This window comes from Pseudorca crassidens, chromosome 17 (genome assembly GCF_039906515.1).
Source record: "Pseudorca crassidens isolate mPseCra1 chromosome 17, mPseCra1.hap1, whole genome shotgun sequence".
Classification (NCBI taxonomy): domain Eukaryota; kingdom Metazoa; phylum Chordata; class Mammalia; order Artiodactyla; family Delphinidae; genus Pseudorca; species Pseudorca crassidens.
In genome coordinates, this window is record NC_090312.1 from 33,561,462 (window position 1) to 33,578,465 (window position 17,004).

Sequence of the window (17,004 nt, forward strand, 5' to 3'; positions counted from 1 at the left end):
AACTACTAGACATAAAATAGATAAACAACAAGGATTTACTGCATAGCACAGGGAATTATATTTAATATCTTGTAATAACCTATAATGAAATATAATCTGAAAACAAAAGCTGGATCACTTTGCTGTACACCTGAAACTAACACAACATGGAAAATCAACTATACTTCTATTTAAAAAATACATTGTAGGCTTTGAACTGTACATTTAAAAATTGTTAAAATGGCAAATTTTATGTTACATATATTTTACCATAATAAAAAATACAAAATAAAAATATATAGGTTTAAAAAAAGGTGACTTAGAGGAAGGGGGCTTTACTGCTTAAAAGAATAGTAGTTGATACGTTTGCAAATTTCAAATGGAGTACAACACTCAATCGATCACGAAATTGAGGCCCAGAGAGATTAAATGACATTTCCCAGTTCCCACACAGAGTCTGTGACAAAGCCAGGACAAGGCCCCATTCCCTTAACTCCCATCCATGCTCTTTCCACAGTACTCACTTCCTGAGGAGGCGGGACTTGAAGAATGGGAGGAAGTGAATGGGGAGAGAAGATTGGAGCGTGCAATGAGGAGGTCCAAGAGAGCAAAGGTGTGAAGGGGGAATGCAGGCGACTCTCCCCAAGCCAGGTGGGAAGAGCTTTTTGACTAAAGGGAGGGTTGGGGCAGAAGCGGGGTCAGATTGGAGGGGAGTGTGAATGACCGATGGGAAGAATGTTAACTCCCCAGGACCTATGATGCAAATCTCTGAGCTGGGAAACGATAGGTCAAAACCATGCTGTAGGAGGCAGCATGGTAGAAGGTAACTATGTTCAAATACTGTTTCCAGGACACAGTGCAGACAAGTTACTTAGCCTCTCTGTGCCTTGGTTTCTTCACCTACAAAACAACAACAGCGTCAGAACTCCCCTCATGAAATTTTGGTGAGGATTAATGGAACTAATACACCAGAAACAATATCTAGTATCTAGTAAGGGCTCAATAAATCATACCTATTATGATTTCTAAGGACTGAATTGACTCAAGAGACAGAAGTGCCTTGGCTGAGCTAGTTAATAGCAGAGCCAGAATTAGGAGTCAGCTCCTATAATTTCTAATTCAACCTTTTTCTTTCATTGTATCATATTTTAAAACAACGAATTATTTATTTTCTGGTATGTATTAGCATTTCGACTTGCAAGACATAGCACTCATTCTTTGTGTACAATCACTACAATGGTTTCCTTTTGGAAAAAGAATTTTGATCAATTTTCTTTCACTCTCTAATTAATATATCACATTTAGAGTGAGTGCACTGTGTGCTTTGAAAAAGAAAGACTTTCAATTTTCAGGTCTTCAGGCAACTGACATTGCAGCCTGACTTTCAACCATAAGAAATTACATATGACATTTAGAATATAATAACTATTCCGATTGCTTCTTTGTGTCTGTGGAGAAAACATTTATTTTTACCAAATGTTATCTTTTCCCGCTTTCATCAAATGAATCATACTTAGGACCCAAGAGCATCTGTTGTTCTTTATGATTCATTGATCAACCATGAAAGAACAAACAAATCAAATACTGAAACTTGGGTGGCACTTTATTGGTGATTATCTAAAGGAGACTGTGATCTCCCGAAGAATCATAGACCTTAAGAGATGGCAACTTCCTTGGAGATTCCGTATCCCTGCTCCTTCATCTTTATAGACAAGAAAATTCGGTTCAGAAAGGTGAAGTGACTTTTGCAAAGTCATCCAGCTAGTTGATGGAACAGAGGGATTTTGATCCCATTTTTTTTTCTAACTTTGAAAAAGAAAGAGGGATTTTGATCCCCTGCCCCTTTTTTTTCTGACATTGCATCATGTCCTGCATCAACTCATGGATTTCTGAAAAGTCTTCCTGCATTTCAGGTAGGCCAGATCCAGTTTGCTGCCTCTTTGTGCAAGTAAAGTTTTATTGAAACACAGCCATGCTCATTCCTTTACTGACTGTCTATGGCTGCTTTCTCACTACAGTGGCAGAGGTGAGGGGGTTGTACCAGACCCACATGACTGCAAAGCCTGAAAGACTTAGTATCAGTCCCTTCACAAAAAAAGTGTGCCAGTTTCCATTGTATATCAAGCCTAGTTGAAATTCTGTTTTTTGTTTTTATTCTTTTTGTATCAGACCCTAATGTCAATGTTGAGTAAAGTGGGCTTGGGCAGGGAAGAATGGGAAAGAAGAAAGAGAAAGGAAAGAGCTAACATTTATTTGTCTCATTGGGGGAGACTTTTTATGTGTCACCCCATTTAATTCTCAAAAAGATGCTATCAGATTGCTCTTTTAAGCCCCATTTTATAAATAAGAAAACTGAGGCTAAGAGAGAGAAAAGCCGAGTTGCCTAAGTTCATGTCACTAATAATTAGCAGGACTAAGGTTTGAATCCAGCCTTCCCCATTCTAAAACTCTCTGTTCTTTCTTCTGTACCATGTGACTGTCATAGTCAAGGTTACCTTCTATTTTTAAAATGTGATATATCATCCCTTAAATTGAAAGAGTTGAATTAAAAAATAATATTGGATACCAAATCATATTTGATAAATAGTTAAATACTAGTTACAATTGTCTAATTCATGATGCCATCATGGGTTTTATTTTCCTCTGGGTGCTCATTTATACAAGTGGGTGAGTTGGACTGCAGAACATAATAGTACATTTTTTGACAATTAGCATTTTGCATTATTGGCTAAACTTGATGGATTTAATAGCTCCTGCAGCAACTTGTAGAATGGAGGTCTTGTGTGTATGTCCACACAACTAATTACATAGATACCACATAGATGTGTTTTTATTTAATCAACAATTCCTCCTCTCCAAAGTTGGCTACACTTCTCTAAAGCAGTGTTTACCAGTTTGCCTCATCATCTGAATTGCCCGTGAAGACCCTTAGAAGACAGATTCCCAGGACCCTTCCAGGTCTCTCTAGTTAGTATATCTGGGTTTAGGTTTGGGAATCCATAATTTTACATTATTTTGTAACCTCGGAAGGTAATTCTGATGATTAATCAGCTCTGGGAACCACTACTCTGTAAGGTCATGAAGGGATGGATGTCCATATCTTTGTCTCAGTCCTTCCTGGTCTTCCCTTACATCCTCTAACCTGTCCTCTTCCTGAGTCCCATTCGGTGATCAGTGGGTACATTGTTCCTTGTCTTTGCTGAATGAGGCTGGGGGTGAGGGCATCTCACACACCACACTATGTATTTCCTCAGTGTCCAGTAAAGCAGTGTAGACACTTTCTGCCTTAATCGTAGTTACTGTGTTTAGTTATGCTTTTATTTCTCTCATTGCTTTTTTTGCTTTTCATTTGCATTTGCAAAATTTCCTCAGATACAAATCTGACTAACTTTTGCTTTTTGACTAAAAAGTGAGGTTCACAGACACCCAAAATTTAGATCATAAAAGTCTATTATCCCCTGTACCCTGTTATTCATCTCCCTGTCATTTCCAGCTTTTAAAAATGTCACTGCAACCATTAGCAATTAAAATCAAAAGGTACTTTGTACCCTGAAAGTTTGGTAGTCTCAGACACGCATTAATTTAAATCTTTCCTCCCCACTGTACAGGGTTTACATTAGCCTAATATAACAGGCTTTTAAATATACATATATAACCACACTCAACACACATTCACTTTATTAACCAGTTCCTCTACCATAGTATAAATTAAATAAAATAATTATATATAGTAGGGTGTATATGTTAATCCCAAACTCCTAATTTATCCCTCCCCCTCCCAACATTTCCCCTTTGGTAACCATAGTTTCTTTTCTATGTCTGTGAGTCTGTTTCTGTTTTGTAAATAAGTTCATTTGTGCCAGTTTTTAGATTCCACATATAAGCGATACTGTATGATATTTGTCTTTCTCTGTCTGATTTCCTTCACTTAATATTATAATCACTAGGTCCATCCATGTTACTGCAAGTGGCATTATTTCATTCTTTTTTATGGCTGAGTAGTATTCCATTGTATATATGTACCACATCTTCTTTCTCCATTCCTTTGTCAATGGACATTTATGTTGCTTCCATGTCTTGGCTATTGCAAATAGTGCTGCAATGAACATTGGGGTGCATTCTTCTTTCGAATTACGGTTTTCTCTAGATATATGCCCAGAAGTGGGATTGCTGGGTCATATGGTAGCTCTATTTTTAGTTTTTTAAGAAACCTCCAGACTGTTCTCTACAGTGGTTGTACCAATTTACATTCCCACCAACAGTGTAGGAGGGTTCCCTTTTCTCCACACTCACTCCAGCATTTATTATATGTAGACTTCTTAATGATGGCCATTCTGACCAGTGTGAGGTGATACCTCACTGTAGTTTTGATTTTCACTTCTCTGGTAATTAGTGATGCTGAGCATCTTTTCATGTGCTTTTTGGCCATGTGTATGTCTTCTTTGGAGAAACGTCTATTTAGATCTTCTGTCCATTTTTTGATTGGGTTGTTTGTTTTTTTGATGTTGAGCTGAATGAGCTTTTTATATATTTATAGAATAAATAATCAACAAGGACCTACTGTATGGCACAGGGAACTCTACTCAATATTCTGTAATAACCTATGTGGAAAAAGAATGGACATATGTGTATACATAACTGATTCGCTTTGCTGTACACCTGAAACTAATACAACATTGTAAATCAACTATACTCCAAAAAAAAAAAAAGTCAATCAGGACTGTTAAGAAAAATAAAAGACATTTACAAGCTTCCCATTCAAGATGGGGACCTAAAAGGACACTGAACTCACCTCCTGCCACAGACACACCAAGTTTACAACTACACATGGAACAGTTTCCTCTGGAAAAAAACCTAAAAACTGGCTGAGGCACTCCTAGCATCCAGCGAACGAGAGAAGGTCTACATGGAAGCCCCCGGTAGGAGAGGCTGGGATACAGTCTCGCCAGAAACCCCACTTCCTCCTCCTTTTCCTCCTCCTCTTTGACCCCTTGACCCCTGAGAACCCGCAGCTTCTCACTGAGGAGCAAAAGCTTTAAACCCCACATTGGCCACCTCCCACTTTTAAGATCTGCACCTGAGAGACGGGCCTCCAAAACATCTAGCTTTGAAAATTAACGGGGGCTCTGTCCACAAGCACCACAAGGCTCTACGGAACTGGGCTCTTAAAGGGTTCGCACTGGGATGCACCAGCCCCAAAGCTCAGGGTAAAGCGTGGATGCAGGGTGCCAGGACTTGTAGGGGGAGAGGCCCATGTGCTGGTCTTGGAGTTGGCCTGGGCTCAGGCATCTGATCAGACAGGCATTTGCTGGCGCTCTGGGGGCGGGACGGGGGGGCGGGTGGCTGCCATCTTGGCTCTCCGTCCGCAGCCTCCAGGGGCTAGGGTCCCCTGAGCGGAGCTTTTATGTGTGTCTGGCTGCCGCCCAGGAGCCACTCCTTGATTGCCTGGCTCTGCTGGCCAATGGGGCTTGCGTCCTTAGGTCCCCTGGGAGTATGGTAATCTGCAAGGTGGTTCTTAGTCTGCCACCTGGGGCAGTGCACAGACAGCCGTCTGAGGCACCCTCCCCAGGCTCTCTGCGAGTGCAGCCTCTTTGCTGGTCCTGGACCTCCGGTTGGAGGTGCAGGCCCACCTATAGGGCTCTATGGACGTGGATGTGCTCTCAGGGAAGGTAGGCTAGTGTAAGGCATCTTTGCGCTCTCCCTCTGCCTTGCTATAGCTCACAGACAGGAGTTTGTACACTCCTCTGGAGTCCCAATTTGCGGGACTGCTTCCCCAGGGGACACCTCGAGATGGTGGCCAGCGAGGCATACACTTGCAATCCCATAGGATTTGTATATACCTGCATACTTTAAAAGCCGCTGCCTGAAGGTCTGGCTTCTTAATCACATACCACAATATAGCACATTAGAAAACTCTAAATATGAAAAATAATCTTCCACAGTCTCACCAGCAATCATTGACTTTTTCATTCATGCCACCTTCTAGTCGCTGTCCAGCTCATTTTCAGAATCTGTATTGACTTTTTTCTTCCTGTATTGTGATTTTAAAATACAATATTTGTTTAACCAAAAAAAAAAAACACCTCTTAAAGAGCTATGCATAAGCTCTACCAAGCACAGCATTGATTTCTAATGTGTATGTGAGTAATAAATTTACGAATATCATGGGTTACCCTCCTTGTGTTTCTTGTGCTCTCCTGCAATAGTTCATGGACTGGCTTTGCGAATCGGTGCTGTCCAAATAAATATTTTATATTCATCTCTTCAATTCTTGCTTACTAAACTTCACAGATATAGTGGTTCCCCATGATATATTATTAAGAACAAACAATTAACTTGTCATTTTATTTAAAAGAACAAAGTTCTCATTTCAAAAGCTCTGCATGCATTTACCATAATTATATGGGAATCTTTTCAAAGCTGCTTTTTCATCTTTTGAGGTTCCCCCTCTAACTTTGCCAAATATACTTATTAATAAATCTCTACAATAATTAATTTTAAACAAATTTGATTACAATTTAAAACAAGTTTGGAGTATTTTATTTATGTAGGCACTTTTGTAAATGCAAAAAGATGTTGGGCATCCTTGAAAGTAATATTGGGTTGGCCAAAAATTTCGTTTGGTTAATGAATACATTGTTCAATAAAGTTCTTAGTGAAAATGAAAAATGTCTTTTATTTTTACTTAAAACTGAACGAACTTTTTGGCCAACCCAATATTTAAAAAACCTGACCTTATAAATTCTCTGATGTATGAACTTTGTATTAATACTTATATAAATGCATACCACCACCTCTTCCATTACCATAAGGCATAATGATTATGGTCTTAGGGTAATATTAAAGATTTCTTTTAAATAAGTAGTACCCAACATCTTTTTGAGAACTTTTAACTTTTTTTACTTGGAGGCAGTGTGAGGGATTGGTGAATCTAATCATTTACATCAGATTCAATCTAGTGTGTATCCTCCCTTAAAGTAAATGAGTTAACCTTATCATTAAACCTTATTTTGTTTTAAATACAAGAATAATAATAGGGCTTCCCTGGTGGCATAGTGGTTGGGGGTCCGCCTGCTGATGCAGGGGACGCGGGTTCGTGCCCCGGTCCGGGAGGATCCCACGTGGCACGGAGCGGCTGCGCCCATGGGCAGTGGCCGCTGGGCCTGCGCATCCGGAGCCTGGGCTCCACAGCAGGAGAGGCCACAGCAGTGAGAGGCCCGTGTACCGCAAAAAATAATAATGATAATAATAATAATAAAAAAATAATTGACCTCAATGGTCTTTGTCAGTATTAGTGACTTTGGGTGAAAAAGTTAGTTCTTACTCACTCAGAAATAAGATATTTTGATCCACCAGAGGGCAGACAGAAGAAGCAAGAAGAACTACAATCCTGAAGCCTGTGGAACAAAAACCACATTCACAGAAAGATAGACAAGATGAAAAGGCAGAGGGCTACATACCAGATGAAGGAACAAGATAAAACCCCAGAAAAACAACTAAATGAAGTGGAGATAGGCAACCTTCCAGAAAAAGAATTCACAATAATGATGGAGAAGATGATCCAGGATCTCGGAAAAAGAATGGAGGCAAAGATCGAGAATATGCAAGAAATGTTTAACAAAGACCTAGAAGGATTAAAGAACAAACAAACAGAGATGAACAATACAATAACTGAAATGAAAACTAGACTAGAAGGAATCAATAGCAGAATAACTGACGCAGAAGAACGGATAATTGACCTGGAAGACAGAATGGTGGAATTCACTGCTGTGGAACAGAATAAAGAAAAGAGAATGCAAAGAAATGAAGACAGCCTAAGAGACCTCTGGGACAACACTAAACGCAACAACATTCGCATTATAGGGGCCCCAGAAGGAGAAGACAGAGAGAAAGGACCAGAGAAAATATTTGAAGAGGTTATAGTGGAAAACTTCCCTAACATGGGAAAGGAAATAGCCACCCAAGTCCAGGAAGCACAGCGAGTCGTATACAGGATAAACCCAAGGAGAAACATGCCAAGACACATAGTAATCAAATTAGCAAAAATTAAAGACAAGGAAAAATTATTGAAAGCAGCAAGGGAAAAATGACAAATAATATACAAGGGAACTCCCATAAGGTTAACAGCTGATTTCTCAGCAGAAACTCTAAAAGCCAGAAGGGAGTGGCATAATATACTTAAAGTGATGAAAGGGAAGAACCTACAACCAAGATTACTCTACCTGGCAAGTGTCTCATTCAGATTCGATGGAGAAATCAAAAGCTTTACAGACAAACAAAAGCTAAGAGAATTCAGCACCACCAAACCTGCTTTACAACAAATGCTAAAGGAGCTTCTCTAAGTGGGAAACACAAGAGAAGAAAAGGACCTACAAAAATAAACCCAAAACAATTAAGAAAACGGTCATAGGAACATACATATCGATAATTACCTTAAACGTGAATGGACTAAATACTCCAGCCAAAAAACACAGGCTTGCTGAATGGATACAAAAACAAGACCCATCTATCTGCTGTCTACAAGGGACCTACTTCAGACCTAGGGACACATACAGACTGAAAGTGAGGGGATGGAAAAAGATATTCCATGCAAATGGAAAACAAAAGAAAGCTGGAGTAGCAATACTCATATCAGATAAAATGGACTTTAAAATAAAGAATGTTACAAGAGACAAGGAAGGACACTACATAATGATCAAGGGATCAATCCAAGAAGAAGATATAACAATTATAAATATATATGCACCCAACATAGGAGCAGCTCAATACATAAGGCAACTGCTAACAGCTATAAAAGAGGAAATTGACAGTAACACAATAATACTGGGGGACTTTAACACCTCACTTACACCAATGGACAGATCATCCAAAATGAAAATAAATAAGGAAACAGAAGCTTTAAATGACACAATAGACCGGATAGATTTAACTGATACTTATAGGACATTCCATCCAGAAACAGCAGATTACATTTTCTTCTCAAGTGCGCATAGAATATTCTCCAGGATAGATCACATCTTGGGTCACAAATCAAGCCTCAGTAAATTTAAGAAAATTGAAATCATATCAAGCATCTTTTCTGACCACAATGCTATGAGATTAGAAATGAATTACAGGGGAAAAAACGTAAAAAACACAAACACATGGAGGCTAAACAATACGTTACTAAATAAGCAAGACATCACTGAAGAAATCAAAGAGGAAATCAAAAATACCTAGAAACAAATAACAATGAAAACACGACGATCTAAAACCTATGGGATGCAGCAAAAGCTGTTCTAAGAGGGAAGTTTATAGCTATACAAGCCTACCTCAAGAAACAAGAAAAATCTCAAATAAACAATCTAACCTTACACCTAAAGGAACTAGAGAAAGAAGAACAAAAATAACCCAAAGTTAGCAGAAGGAAAGAAATCATAAAGATCAGAGAAGAAATAAATGAAATAGAAACAAAACAATAGCAAGGATCAATAAAACTAAAAGGTGGTTCTTTGAGAAGATAAACAAAATTGATAAACCATTAGCCAGACTCATCAAGAAAAAGAGGGAGATGACTCTAATCAGTAAAATTAGAAATGAAAAAGGAGAAGTTACAACAGACACCGCAGAAATACAAGGCATCCTAAGAGACTACTACAAGCAACTCTATGCCAATAAAATGAACAACCTGGAAGAAATGGACAAATTCTTAAAAAGGTATAACCTTCCAAGACTGAACCAGGAAGAAATAGAAAATATGAACAGACCAATCACAAGTAACGAAATGGAAACTGTGATTAAAAATCTTCCAACAATCAAAAGTCCAGGACAAGATGGCTTCACAGGTAAATTCTGTCAAATATTTAGAGAAGAGCTAACACCCATCTTTCTCAAACTCTTCCAAAAAACTGCAGAGGAAGGAACACTCCCTAACTCATTTTATGAGGCCACCATCACCCTGATACCAAAACGAGACAAAGATACTACAAAAAAAGAAAATTACAGACCAATAACACTGATGAATATAGATGCAAAAATCCTCAACAAAATACTAGCTAACAGAATCCAACAACAAATTAAAAGGATCATACCCCACGATCAAGTGGGATTTATCCCAGGGATGCAAGGATTCTTTAATATATGCAAAACAATCAATGTGATACACCATATTAACAAATTGAAGAATAAATACCATATGATCATCTCAATAGATGCAGAAAAAACTTTTGACAATATTCAACACCGATTTATGATAAAAACTCTCCAGAAAGGGGGCATAGAGGCAACCTACATCAACGTAATAAAGGCCATATACGACAAACCCACAGCAAACATCATTCTCAATGGTGAAACACTGAAAGCATTTTCTCTAAGATCAGGAACAAGACAAGGATGTCCACTCTCACCACTATTATTCAACATAGTTTTGGAAGTCCTAGCCACAGCAATAGGAGAAGAAAAAGAAATAAAAGGAATACAGATTGGAAAAGAAGAAGTAAAACTGTCACTGTTTGCAGTTGACATGATACTATACATAGAGAATCCTAAAACTGCCACCAGAAAATGACTAGAGCTAATCAATGAATTTGGTAAAGTTGCAGGATACAAAATTTATGCACAGAAATCTCTTGCACTCCTATACACTAATGGTGAAAAATCTGAAAGAGAAATTAGGAAACACTCCCATTTACCACTGCAACAAAAAGAATAAAATACCTAGGAATAAACCTACCTAGGGAGACAAAAGACCTGTATGCAGAAAACTGTAAGACACTGATGAAAGAAATTAAAGATGATACCAACAGATGGAAAGATATACCATGTTCTTGGATTGGAAGAATCAATATAGTGAAAATGACTACACTACCCAAAGCAATGTACAGATTCAATGCAATCCCTATCAAATTACCAATGGCGTTTTTACAGAACTAGAACAAAAAATCTTAAAATTTGTATGGAGACAGAAAAGACCTCGAATAGCCAAAGCAGTCTTGAGGGAAAAATGCAGAGCTGGAGGAATCAGACTCCCTGACTTCAGACTATGCTACAAAGCTACAGTAATCAAGATAATATGGTACTGGCACAAAAAGAGAAATATAGATCAATGGAACAGGATAGAAAGCCCAGAGATAGACGCACGCACCTATGGTCAGCTAATCTATGACAAAGGAGGCAAGGATATACAATGGAGAAAAGACAGTCTCTTCAATAAGTGCTGCTGGGAAAACTGGATAGTTACATGTAAAAGAATGAAATTGGAACATTCCCTAACACCATACACAAAAATAAACTCAAAATGAGTTCGAGACCTAAATGTAACATCGGACACTATAAAACTCTTAGAGGAAAACATAAGAAGAACACTCTTTGACATAAATCACAGCAAGATCTTTTTGAATCCACCTCCTAGAGTAATGGAAATAAAAACAAAAATAAACAAATGGGACCTAATGAAACTTCAAAGCTTTTGCACAGCAAAGGAAACCATAAACAAGACAAAAAGACAACCCTTAGAATGGGAGAAAATATTTGCAAATGAATCAATGGACAACGGATTAATCTCCAAAATATATAAACAGCTCATGCAGCTCAATATTAAAGAAACAAAAAACCCAATCCAAAAATGGGCAGAAGATCTAAATAGACATTTCTCCAAAGAAGACATACAGATGGCCAAGAAGCACATGAAAAGCTGCTCAACATCACTAATTATTAGAGAAATGCAAATCAAAACTACAATGAGGTGTCACCTCACACCGGTTAGAATGGGCGTCATCAGAAAATCTACAAACAACAAATTTTGGAGAGGGTGTGGAGAAAAGGGAACCCTCTTGCACTGTTGGTGGGAATGTAAATTGATACAGCCCCTATAGAGAACAGTATGAAGGTTCCTTAAAAAACTAAAAATAGAATTACCGTATGATCCAGCAATCCCACTACTGGGCATATACCCAGAGAAAACCATAATTCCAAAAGACACATGCACCCCAATGTTCACGGCAGCACTATTTACAATAGCCAGGTCAGAAGCAACCTAAATGCCCATCTACAGATGAATGGATAAAGAAGATGTGGTACATATATACAATGGAATATTACACAGCCAAAAAAGGAACGAAATTGAGTCATTTGTTGAGATGTGGATGGATCTACAGACTGCCATACAGAGTGAAGTAAGTCAGAAAAAGAAGAACAAATACCGCATATTAACGCATGTATGTGGAACCTAGAAAAATGGTACAGATGAACCGGTTTGCAGGGCAGAAGTTGAGACACAGATATAGAGAACAAACGTATGGACACCAAGGGGGGAAAGCCGCGGAGGAGTGGGGATGGTGGTGTGATGAATTGGGCGATTGGGATTCACATGTATACACTGATGTATATAAAATTGATGACTAATAACCTGCTGTATAAAAAAATAAAATTCAAAAAAAAAAGAAATAAGTTGTTTTTTTTTTTTTTTTTTTTTTTTTGCGGTACACGGGCCTCTCACTGTTGTGGCCTCTCCCATTGCAGAGCACAGGCTCTGGACGTGCAGGCTCAGCAGCCATGGCTCACGGGCCCAGCCGCTCCGCGGCATGTGGGATCTTCCCGGACTGGGGCATGAACCCGTGTCCCCTGCATCGGCAGGCGGACTCTCAACCACTGCGCCACCAGGGAAGCCCGAAATAAGATATTTTAATTTCTTTCTCTTAGGTTAATTAAGACAAAAATATATGATGTGTGAAGATGTCAACATATCCCATATTATAATTAGGATTGATTAGGTTCTAAAGCAGCAGATATAGGATCTAAGAGGAAGGCCAAGGTTTTACTTCCTGAGTAGAATAGTAAAAGAGATCTATTACTATGAAGGTGTTTAGAATTACTGTATCTTACTGTCAAAGAGAAACATAACTGACAACAAATATGGAGTCAATGAGGACATCATAATGACGCTTGTAACAAAATACAGCCACCAAGCTGAGATTCGTTAGGTGAGAAATAGTGACTTAGACCATAATGTGATACTCTTTTGTAAGCCATTAACATTAGAGATGAAAAGGAAGTTCTATTAAATTACCTGGGGCAATATCTTTCTTCCTCTACAAGATTAACAAAGCACACTTGACAATAGATGTCTCAAGAAATTTAACTAACCATTTGTTTAAATCTAACATGGATAAGCTGCAATTAAATAAGCATTTTATGCCCTACATTAGATTGGCCCTAATGAGCAAGTCTAAATCTTGTTTTCAAGATCAAAATTGCCTTTTGTGACAGCACCTCTTTGCCAGTCTGTCCTTCCAATAGGGACAAGCACTTCAGAGTAAGGGCAAGCATGCCTAACAGATAGAGACAGCCGGTCACTCTCCAGAAGTCTCAAGAACTGTTCAAAGTCACGGTCCATTAGAAACAACAGAGACTGTGCTACTTCAGAAAGGTAGTTTGGTTTCAAGAAAATTAAGACCCTTTTCCCAACCCCTCCAGTGCCCTTGTCATAGAGAAGAGGGGTAAACTGGGCATTCGTAATAGATGAGGGCAGAGAAACTGGCCATGATTCCCTAAAGGCACTGCCTGCCCGGTGCCCTTGGCACTTACCAAAAGCTACCACATATTGTTATTTTTTGTCTAAGCATCTGTCTGTCTTCCTGACTAGATCGGAAGCATCCCAAAGGCTGGGACCAAGGAGAGCTGTCTGGGTATCACCAGCACCTTCTGTGTGCCCTGTTCAAGTGTTTGCTGTAGATATTGGTGATATTTTTAGGTAAATAAGTAAGTTAGTTAATTAGTAGAATTTCAAAAGGCCAAAGGATCCAATTTTCTCTAAAACTTGAGCAGTTGATTTAAAAAAAATTTTTATTGAAGTATAGTTGATTTATAATGTATTTCTGCTGCACAGCAAAGTGCTTCAGTTATACATATATATACACATTCTTTTTTAAAATATTCCTCTCCTTTATGGTTCATCATAGGATATTGAATATACTTCTCTGGGCTATACAATAGGACCTTGTTGTTTATCCATTCTATACATAATAGCTTACACCTGCTAACCCCAACCTCTCACTCCATCCTTCCCCCAACTCCCTCTCCCTTGGCAGCCACCAGTCTGTTCTCTACGTCCGTGAGTCTGTTTCTGTTTCACAGATAGGTAGGTTCACTTGTGTCATAATTTAGATTCCACATATAAGTGATATCAAATGGTATTTGTCTTTCTCTTTCTGACTAACTTCACTTAATATGATAACCTCTAGTTGCATCCATGTTGCTGCAAATGGCATTATTTCATTCTTTTTTATGGCTGAGTAGTATTCCATTGTATATATGTACCACACCTTTATCCATTCATCTGTTGATGGACATTTAGGTTGTTTCCATGTCTTGGCTATTGTAAATAGTGCTACTATGAACACAGGGGTGCATGTATCTTTTTGAATTATAGTTTTGTCTGGATATATGCCCAGGAGTAGGATTGCTGGATCATATGGTAATTCTATTTTTAGTTTTCTGAGGAACTTCCATACTATTTTCCATAGCAGCTGCACCGACTTATATTCCCACCAACAGTGTAGGAGGGTTCCATTTTCTCCACACCCTCTCCAGCATTTGTTATTTGTAGACTTTTTAATGATGGCCATTCTGACCAGTGTGAGGTGGTACTTCATTGTAGTTTAGATTTGCATTTCTCTAAAAATTAATGATGTTGAGCATCTTTTCATGTGTCTATTGGCTATCCGTATTTCTTTGGAGAAATGTCTGTTTAGGTCTTCTGCCCATTTTTGGATTGGGTTGTTTGTTTTTTTGTTGTTGAGTTGTATGAGCTGTTTGTAAATCAAGCCCCTGTCATTTGCAAATATTTTCTCCCATTCTGTAGTTTGTGTTCTTGTTTTGTTTATGGGTTCCTGTGCTATGCAAAAGCTTGTAAGTTTGATTAGGTCCCATTTGTTTATTTTTGTTTTTATTTCTATTGCTTTGGGAGACTGACCTAAGAAAACATTGGTACAATTTATGTCAGAGAATATTTTGCCTATGATCTCTTCTAGGAGTTTTATGGTGTCATATCTTATGTTTAAGTCTTTAAGCCATTTAGAGTTTATTTTTGTGTGTGGTGAGAGTATGCATTCTAACTTGAGCAGTTGATTCTTTGCCTAGTTAATGTGGGGCAGATCCCTTCTCTGTAGGAGGAATAAATGCAAAATGAGTAAAAAAAAATCACATATTGTATTAGTTTATTAATATATAATTTTAATAAACACAGTTTTGTTTTCTTTAGAAAACACAGTAAAGCATAAAATCATCAGAATATTTAAATAAGCCAAAACTGGGGCTTCCCTGGGGGCGCAGTGGTTGAGAGTCCGCCTGCCGATGCAGGGGAAATGGGTTCGTGCCCCGGTCCGGGAAGATCCCACATGCCGCAGAGCGGCTGGGCCTGTGAGCCATGGCTGCTGAGCCTGCGTGTCTGGAGCCTGTGCTCTGCAACAGGAGAGGCCACAACAGTGAGAGGCCCGTGTACCACAAAAAAAAAAAAAATAAATAAAAATAAAAGCCAAAACTTCAAATTCATCTTCACCTTCTCAGATCTTTTTTGGTTGAAAGTTATGCCAACTATATCAGTATCAGGGCTGTAGAACTGGTCCTATGTGCTGTTAACAGTTATTACAGGTAAAATTGTTCCATGGTTTAATAATTTGAGAAAATTTTGGGTGAAACAGGTTAAATGAGATTTCTTTATTATAGGGTTTCTCAAAGTTTTAAAATTATGCCAACATGCATTATGGATCTTCAAGGTTGGAAGGCAGATTGTGTGGATTTATTGACATCATATAACTCTTTTACGGAACAACTAAGGGATTAGTGGTCTGAGGAACACACTGGGAAATGCTGACTAAGATTTCTAATGTAGGCTCCTTCTGCTAGAGAAATTTCACCATTGAAGACCTGTGTTGAAAGACCTGCGATTCAGTACAACTTCCTGGAATGATGGTTCTCAGTGCTGGCCAACTATTAGAATCACCTGAGAGCTTTAAACATGCCAGTGCCCAGGCCCCAGCCCAGGCCAGCTAAGTCAGGGTCTTTGAGGGTGAGTTTTCCCATCTATAAAATAGAAATAAGACTACCTACCTCACAGGATTGTCATGAAACATAAATGAGACCTATGTGTAAAATGCCTACTCTGGTGCCCAAAACAAAATATGGTCTTCGAAAAAATGTTTCATTCTGGGGAGAGTGTAGAATTTCAATTTTAAAGTGTAGAAGATATTATTAAAATAGAAAATCACTATTTGGCTGGCCCAGTTTTGCCTCCATGGATGCTAAAATTAGAGGGTAAATGTATGATGAGAAACAGGATGTTTGCATAGTCTGAAGGTATTTCCCACAATATACTTATTCGTTCCAAAAGTAAAATAGTAACTTCAACAGTGGAAGAATCTGCGGACCCCATCTTAACTAAGTGAAGCAAGGTAACCTCACCAGTAATGAGACATATTAACATCACACACCCCTGATCTCATGCATTGAGAAGAGCATGCCAGCGCTTCTGTACTATTGTTGCCCAAAAATACATTACCTGGGTTTACTTATAAGGAAACATCAGACAAACCCAAAGCAAAGGACATTTTACAAAATAACTGGCAGCACTCCTCAGAAATGTCAAGGTCATGAAAGAAAAAGAAAGACAGACTGAGGAACTGTCCCTGACTGGACGAGACTAAGGAACCATGACAGCCAAATGCGATGCATGAGCCTGGATTGGATCAAGCACTAGTCCTTGGGACATTAGCGGGATATTAGTGGGACAGTTGGTGACAATCCAATGAGTTTTGTAGAGTATGCATTTTTCAGTGTTATTTACCTGGTTTTGACAATTGTGCTGTGGTAATGTAAGATGTTAATGTTCGGGGATGAGGGGTGATGGGTAAATGGAACGCTGTACTTAGTATTTTGCAACTTTTTTGTAAGGCTGAAACATTTTCAAGACGAAAAGCTAAAAAGTTGTTTTAAAATTTTAATGTTTCTTCATTTCTTCCCATTCTGGCACTTTAGAGATAATAGAATCAG

At 38.6% G+C, this 17,004-nt stretch overlaps 1 long non-coding RNA gene across 1 annotated transcript in view; it reads left to right on the top strand.

Annotated features, from left to right (window-relative positions):
- Window positions 1-510: 510 nt before the first annotated feature.
- The window catches only part of LOC137209991 (uncharacterized), a 127,269-nt gene continuing 110,775 nt past the window's right edge, over window positions 511-17,004 (top strand). Inside the window, exon 1 of the long non-coding RNA XR_010936212.1 lies at window positions 511-630. This is a non-coding gene — a long non-coding RNA (uncharacterized lncRNA). The remainder of the gene's footprint in view (window positions 631-17,004) is intronic.